Genomic DNA, 8823 nt, shown 5'->3' on the forward strand with positions numbered 1-8823 from the left:
ACCGACTGTGCCACACAGACGTATGTATACACCACTCGTTGTTTATCCATTCATCTGTCAATGAAAATTTGTGGGGTTTTTTGTATATTTTTTATTGCAGTTCTATTTGCAAACATATAGCATAACACCCAGTGTTCATCCTGTCAAGTGCCACCCTCAGCGCCTGTCACCCAGTCAATGAAAATTTGAATTGTTTCCACCTTTTGCCTATTGTGAGTATACTGCTATGAACATTGACATACAAATATAGGTTTCTGGATGTGGGAAACTAGAGATAGAAAAACAATATGAGCCTAAAGGAAACAGAAGAAAAGAAACAGTAAAGATCAGAGCAGAAATCAATGATATTGAAAACTGGAAATTGATATATAAAACCAATGTAAGGTAAAAGCTGGTTCTTCGAAAAGATCAGTAAAATTGATAAACTTCTAGCCAAGCTAAGTAAGAAATGGAGAAGACACAAATTGCTAATATTGGAGATGAAATATCAGTCATCACTCTTGATCCTGTGGGCATAAACAGGACAATAAAATAATACTATGAACACGTCTATGCCCATAAATTTGATAACTAGATGAAATGGACCAACTCCTTGAAAGATATAACCTACTAAAACCCACACAAAGAGTTCTGGGTAACTCCAAAGCTGTTATGTACTCTCCTGTGGCTGCTAGGCTTCTGTTTTTCATGATTTCTATTAGTTGTGAAGTTACTGATTTTCTAAGCTACAGTAGAGCTAAGGGAAGGGAACGGAATTAGGGAAATTTAAAGCACCACCAAACTCACTGTTCTTACTAAGATTCAGTCATTTTTCTGGAATAAACTTTCCTCGGATTGTTGTAAGATTTAAGTTAACTTCTAGAGTTCTGAAAAAGTCTATTTTGACAGTTTTTGTGATGTTCTTGCTTTTATGGAGAAGTACATTTTTGGAAGCTCTTACACTACCATTCAAAAGTGCCCTCCTGCACTTTGATTTTTTTTTCACTTGGGTAGTACGTCATATAAATCACTCCACATCAGTTATGGAGAGCTGATTCATCCTTTCTTACAGCACCATTTACTCAAGCACTCTTCTATGTATGGACATTTAGGTTGTTTCCAATACTTTGCAGTTAGAAAATACGCAGTGAACATCCTTGTGCATATGTATTTTTGGATTGTTGGAAGTTCATCTTCAAGAATAGCTTCTTAAAATCTAAATTTCTGGATTGAAAAGTTCTATTAGGTATTGCCAATTTCTCTCTGGAAGTGCTGTATTGCTTTGCATTCTCAGTAGCAATGAATCAGCATGCGTGTTTCCCTATAGACTTATCAAAAGATTCTATTGTCATATTTCTCACAGTTTTCCCTTTCTGCTAGGTAGCAAATGGTATCTCAGTATACTTTTTATCAGTGATTCTCTATATGTAGTGAGTTAGAATATTTTTCTCATGTTTAAGGGGAATTTTTATATTCTTTTTCAAGGTGAATTATCTGTTTATATAGTTTCCTCACTTTTTGGTTCTTTGTCCCTCAGTTTTATAAAACTTCAGATTGCTCTTTTTTTTTAATAGAGTTGCTAATCACAAGTCATGCCTGAGCCTTGATATTTTTCTTGTGCAAATATTTCAGGTCAAATTAAATGCCTTTTTCAGTGGCTATGAGTCACTGTGATTAAATTCAAGTTATTTGAGAATCTCATTAATCAGCTGCAGAGGTTCCAGAAAAGGTTCAATAACCTGAGTAATTTTCATTAGAGTCAAGCCATACAGGGACTGAGTTTTTACTATTGAATGAAACTCCTGTGTGGGGTCAGGAGCGGAGATGTAGGAAGTTGGTAAGAAGTTTTCTGATAAAGTGTAAAATTATGAAGCACGAATCATTATTCTTTTGTAAGTTAAAAGAGGAGGGTGGAAATTAAACGAGAAGGAGCTATAACTTTAGGAAGAATACTTTTAAAATGAGGGTTAAGGGCAGCCGGGATGGCTCAGCGGTTTAGCGCTGCCGTCAGCCCAGAGCCTGATCCTGGAGACCCAGAATCGAGTCCCACGTCAGGCTCCCCGCATGGAGCCTGCTTCTCCCTCTGCCTGTGTCTCTGCCTCTCTCTCTGTCTCTCATGAATAAATAAATAAAATCTTTAAAAAAATAATAAAATGAAGGTTAATAGGTAGATTAGCAGGAAATACAGTGAAAGGGCAAGCAAAAAACAATTATCATAGATTTGATACATATTTATTGAGTATTTATCATGTGTAAGACTCTCTTCTAGGCACTTAGAGTCTGTGGGAATTACCAAGATAAACAAGGGAGAATCTGTGACCTAATCTAAAGACCTGAAATGAACGATGTGGCCTTTCGTTTAAGCTACCATTTACTAAGCTCCTACGATGTGATAAGCACCACTCAAGAGAGTTTACTTCTCTTATCTCTAATTGTCATAGAATCACTGCCAGGTTAATATTATTTACTCTTATTTTTAAGAAGAGGACATTGAGGCCAAGAAAGGTTAAGAAACTGGTCTAGAGTCAGAAAGCTGTCAAGTTGGACAATTTGAACTCCCATCTGCTTAGAAAATGCCGAATACCAATTTTGAATACTTTATAGTGAATTCTGTTAGGATTAATCAAAGCAGGTTAGCCTAAGATAACAGCAATAGCTAAACTTATTTCATAATTTCTATGTCAAACGTGGCACTCAACAATTTACATGGATCATAGCTAATCCTGAGATAGAATTTAAATGTTTGCACTCTGTTGTACATCTGAAACTAATGTAACACTGTGTGTCAACTACACTTGAAACAAAAATAAACAAATGTTTGCATTCTTTACACTCTCTCTGACACTACCATCTACCTTATTGTCTACATTGAAATCCCAGGTTTCATCCAACACTCCTACCTCACCCATGTCCATTTGGTTGACCAACCCAGTACATTCTGCTCTTCAATAGCAATTTAATTCCTCTTTTGTTCTTAATCCTTAGTCTGAACCACCATCATATCTTAGATGGATTACTTTAAGTGCTTCTATACCCATCTCCCAACCTTTCTAACCTACTTTTTGTAAATTGCAGATCCAAATACATTGTTCCTCCAGTCCTCCTCCTACCTTTAGCCTGGCAGTTCCTTTCCTTGACCCACTCCATACATCAGCTCTATCAAACTGCCTTGCTCTTCTCTGATCCTGTCTCTATATCCCTCAGTTTCTAAGAGTTCTTCATTTTTAGGTGCATTTTCATGGTGCAATTGCCACGCAATTTTTAAAATTCTTTATTTAAATTTAATTTAGTTAACATATAGTATATTCTTAGTTTCATGGGTAGAATTTTGTGATTCATCAGTTGCATGTAACACCCAGTACTCATTATATCTAGTGCCCTCCTTAATGCCCATCACCCAAGTATCCCACCACCTCCCTTCCAGCAACCTTCATTTTGTTTCCTAGAGTTCAGCAACTCTTCTGGTTTGCTTTCCTCTCAATTTTCATCTTATTTTATTTTCCTTCCTTTCCCCTATGTTCATCTGTTTTGTTTCTTAAATTCCACATATGAGTGAAATCATATGGTATTTGTCCTTCTCTGACTTGTTTCGCTTAGCATAATACTCTTTAGTTCCAATCATGTAATTGCAAATGGCAAGATTTCATTCTTTTTGATGGTTGAGTAATATTCCATTATATATACGATATATATTATATATGTATATCTCACATCTTCTTTATCCATTCATCTGTCAGTTCACATTGCCATGCAAATTTTTAAAAGCGAATCATGTTTATTAGATTTCTTTTATTGCCTTTAGATTTTGAGTCATAGTTAGAAAGACCTTCCCTACACCAAGGTTAAAGAGGAATTCCCCTATATTTTTTTTTAAATGTATTTTATTTATTTATTTATGAGAGACACACAGAGAGAAAGGCAGAGACACAGGCAGAGGGAGAAGCAGGCTCCATGCAGGGAGCCCGACGCGGGACTCGATCCCGGGTCTCTAGGATCATGCCTTGGGCTGGAGGCAGGCGCTAAACCGCTGAGCCACCAAGGCTGCCCTCCCCTATATTTTCTTCTGATACTTGCATGATTTTATTGTTTACATTTAGCTCTCTCATCCATCTGGAGCCTTTTTTTGTTGTTTTTTTGTTTTTGCCTATGCTGTGATATGGATATAATTTTATCTTTTTCCCTGTGAAATTATCTGGGTCTGCATTTTTTTATGGAGTAGTTCTTTTTATAGAAATTGGTCCATTTAAGCTTTCTAACGTTAATGTGGTCAATTTCGGTAACTTGAATTTCCTTAGGAAAGTATTCATTTCCTCAAGTTTATTTGCTTAGAGGACTCATAAATTAAAAAATTCCATTTGTTTCAAAGGTAATTTTTCATCTTGTCAGTTCTTATTTTGTGTATTTGTTCTTCCTTTGTGCGTTTCTTTTCTTGATAAAGTTAGCAAGTACTTTGTCTATATTGTTAATCTTTATAGAATTATACCTTTATTTCTTGAGCTATTGTTTTTATCTTTTCTTCATTTATTTCTGCTTTTATCTTTGTTATTTTCTGGTTTATTTTGGGTCATTTTAAATTCTTTTCCTAGTTTTATGAACTTGGAATTAAACTCATTTTTTGTTATTTCAGTTTTCTGGATAAAAGTGTATAATGCAAAAAAATTTTTCGCCTTATCCCTTCCTTAAATGCATCCCATAGATTTTTTTTTTTTGACAGATCCTGCCGCAAGTTTATTTGTTTTTTTTTTTAATTAACTTTTATTGGTGTTCAATTTACCAACATACAGAAAAAACACCCAGTGCTCATCCCGTCAAGTGTCCACCTCAGTGCCCGTGACCCATTCCCCTCCAACACCCGCCCTCCTCCCCTTCCACCACCCCTAGTTCGTTTCCCCGAGTTAGGAGTCTTTATGTTCTGTCTCCCGTCCTGATATTTCCCAACATTTCTTCTCCCTTCCTTTATATTCCCTTTCACCATTATTCATATTCCCCAAATGAATGAGAACATACACTGTTTGTCCCTCTCCGATTGACTTATTTCACTCAGCATAATACCCTCCAGTTCCATCCACGTTGAAGCAAATGGTGGGTATTTGTCGTTTCTAATTGCTGAGTAATATTCCATCTAAATGTGAGACAAGATTCCATCAAAATCCTAGAGGAGAACACAGGCAACACCCTTTTTGAACTTGGCCACAGTAACTTCTTGCAAGATACATCCACGAAGGCAAAAGAAACAAAAGCAAAAATGAACTATTGGGACTTCATCAAGATAAGAAGCTTTTGCACAGTATTTGTCGTTTCTAATGGCTGAGTAATATTCCATTGTATACATAGACCACAGCTTCTTTATCCATTCATCTTTCGATGGACACCGAGGTTCCTTCCACAGTTTGGCTATTGTGGCCATTGCTGATAGAAACATCGGGGTGCAGGTGTCCCGACGTTTCATTGCATCTGAATCTTTGGGGTAAATCCCCAACAGTGCAATTGCTGGGTCGTAGGGCAGGTCTATTTTTAACTCTTTGAGGAACCTCCACACAGTTTTCCAGAGTGGCTGCACCAGTTCACATTCCCACCAACAGTGTAAGAGGGTTCCCTTTTCTCCGCATCCTCTCCAACATTTGTTGTTTCCTGCCTTGTTAATTTTCCCCATTCTCACTGGTGTGAGGTGGTATCTCATTGTGGTTTTGATTTGTATTTCCCTGATGGCAAGTGATGCAGAGCATTTTCTCATGTGCATGTTGGCCATGTCCATGTCTTCCTCTGTGAGATTTCTCTTCATGTCTTTTGCCCATTTCATGATTGGATTGTTTGTTTCTTTGGTGTTGAGTTTAATAAGTTCTTTATAGATTTTGGAAACTAGCCCTTTATCTGATATGTCATTTGCAAATATCTTCTCCCATTCTGTAGGTTGTCTTTTAGTTTTGTTGACTGTATCCTTTGCTGTGCAAAAGCTTCTTATCTTGATGAAGTCCCAATAGTTCATTTTTGCTTTTGTTTCTTTTGCCTTCGTGGATGTATCTTGCAAGAAGTTACTGTGGCCAAGTTCAAAAAGGGTGTTGCCTGTGTTCTCCTCTAGGATTTTGATGGAATCTTGTCTCACATTTAGATCTCTCATCCATTTTGAGTTTATCTTTGTGTATGGTGAAAGAGAGTGGTCCAGTTTCATTCTTCTGCATGTGGATGTCCAATTTTCCCAGCACCATTTATTGAAGAGACTGTCTTTCTTCCAATGGATAGTCCTTCCTCCTTTATCAAATATTAGATGACCGTACATTTCAGGGTCCACTTCTGGGTTCTCTATTCTGTTCCATTGATCTATGTGTCTGTTTTTGTGCCAGTACCACACTGTCTTGATGACCACAGCTTTGTAGTACAACCTGAAATCTGGCATTGTGATGCCCCCAGCTATGGTTTTCTTTTTTAAAATTCCCCTGGCTATTCGGGGTCTTTTCTGATTCCACACAAATCTTAAAATAATTTGTTCTAACTCTCTGAAGAAAGTCCATGGTATTTTGATAGGGATTGCATTAAACGTATAAATTGCCCTGGGTAACATTGACATTTTTACAATATTAATTCTGCCAATCCATGAGCATGGAATATTTTTCCATCTCTTTGTGTCTTCCTCAATTTCTTTCAGAAGTGTTCTATAGTTTTTAGGGTATAGATCCTTCACCTCTTTGGTTAGGTTTATTCCTAGGTATCTTATGCTTTTGGGTGCAATTGTAAATGGGATTGACTCCTTAATTTCTCTTTCTTCAGTCTCATTGTTAGTGTATAGAAATGCCATTGATTTCTGGGTATTGATTTTGTATCCTGCCACGCTACCAAATTGCTGTATGAGTTCTAGCAATCTTGGGGTGGAGGCTTTTGGGTTTTCTATGTAGAGTATCATGTCATTGGCGAAGAGGGAGAGTTTGACTTCTTCTTTGCCAATTTCAATGCCTTTAATGTCTTTTTGTTGTCTGATTGCTGAGGCGAGGACTTCCAGAACTATGTTGAACAGCAGTGGTGAGAGTGGACATCCCTGTCGTCTTGTTCCTGATCTTAGGGGAAAGGCTCCCAGTGCTTCCCCATTGAGAATGATATTTGCTGTGGGCTTTTCGTAGATGGCTTTTAAGATGTCGAGGAAAGTTCCCTCTATCCCAACACTCTGAAGGGTTTTGATCAGGAATGGATGCTGTATTTTGTCAAATGCTTTCTCTGCATCTAATGAGAGGATCATATGGTTCTTGGTTTTTCTTTTGCTGATATGATGAATCACATTGATGGTTTTACGAGTGTTGAACCAACCTTGTGTCCCAGGGATAAATCCTACTTGGTCATGGTGAATAATTTTCTTAATGTGTTGTTTGATCCTATTGGCTAGTATCTTGTTGAGAATTTTTGCATCCACGCAAGTTTATTTGTACAAAGAGTACAGGAGGACATCAGGCCCATGCAGACAGAAGCCCAGGGGTCATACCAGTCCTTTCATCCTCACAATGGCAGGCAGAAGCCTCTACATTAGAGGCTTTGTGGCCCCCTTTGTGGGGGCCTGGGGACTTTTGGGAGCCTGTGCTGCATGAGTAGAAGCAGGAGCCGGAGCCGGGGTTGCAGCTACAGCCTGGGCCTTGGTTTGAGCCTTGGCCTTGGACTTTGGCCGGTAGAGCCTGAGACCTTTGGCAATGCGGGTACGTGCCTTTCCCTGAGCTTGGGGTGAGTGGTGTAGGCAAGTCGATTGAGCTTATGGCTGTCGCCCTTTGGGATCTTGGGCTTAACCTCCTTGGGCTTGACAAGGGCCTTGATAACCTCGGCACTTGCAGTCATGGCCTTGGCATTGTTGGTCTGCATCTTCTTCAGGCCCTTCTTGTTGTGCTTCTTGGCAAAGCACATGTTCCTCAGGAGCTTGGGGTCTACCCTCTTAAGAGATTTGTATCTTTGTGATTGGGGTTTCTTGATGCCATTTCTGTGCCATTTTTGTCACTGGTTGTGCATGGTGTGGTTTTTGAACTCGGCCATGTCTGCACTAAAGCCCACGGCTCCCCAAACCATCCCATAGATTGTAATAATGATACCTTTATTGTTATTATTTTTTGATTTTGTAATTTCAGGTTTTTTAAATAAGATTTTATTTATTTATTCGTGAGAGACACACAGAGAGAGGCAGAGACATAGGCAGAGGAAGAAGCAGGGAGCCTGATGTGGGACTTGATCCCAGGACCCCGAGATCATGACCTGAGCCAAAGGCAGACACTCAACCACTGAGCTACCCAGTGCCCTGTAATTTTTTTGTACTTGCCATGTCATCCAGAAGTTGTTTAATAGGAGATTCCTAAATTTTGAGGAAGAAGGGCCTTTCTGCTTTTGTTTTTGTTGGTACACTCTATTGGTGATTATATGTTAATCAGAGCAAGTTGTTTGTGATATTTATATTTTATGAAACTTACTGATGTTTTCTTTGTGACCTAATAAATGATCAATGTTTGTGAGACACTCTTGAGAAGAGTGTCTGTATTACCGATTATCACGGTATAGACCTCAACATATATTCAAAATATCTATCCTATTAATTATTGTTTCCTAATCAATATGCACATTCTATCTCCATACATATTTTGTCCATTTGATTTATATTGTACTAAAAATGGTGCATTTAAGTGTTTTATCTGTCTATGTTTCCTTGCATTCTCTGTAGTTTTTGCTTCGAAAAGGTGGTCACTGTGTTCTTTGGTGCCTATATATTAATAAGTGTTATCTGTTTATTGTGGACTGTAACTTTTACATTGAAATTGTCATCTGGGGACCCTGGGTGGCTCAGCGGTTGAGCCTCTGCCTTCAGCTCAGTTCATGGTCCTGGGG

General features: G+C 38.3%; 1 pseudogene; it reads right to left on the minus strand.

Moving 5' to 3' along the window:
- Positions 1-7483: 7483 nt before the first annotated feature.
- On the minus strand, positions 7484-7983 carry LOC121482704 (annotated as a pseudogene).
- Between the last annotated feature and the right edge of the window lie 840 nt (positions 7984-8823).

This window comes from Vulpes lagopus, chromosome X (genome assembly GCF_018345385.1).
Source record: "Vulpes lagopus strain Blue_001 chromosome X, ASM1834538v1, whole genome shotgun sequence".
Classification (NCBI taxonomy): domain Eukaryota; kingdom Metazoa; phylum Chordata; class Mammalia; order Carnivora; family Canidae; genus Vulpes; species Vulpes lagopus.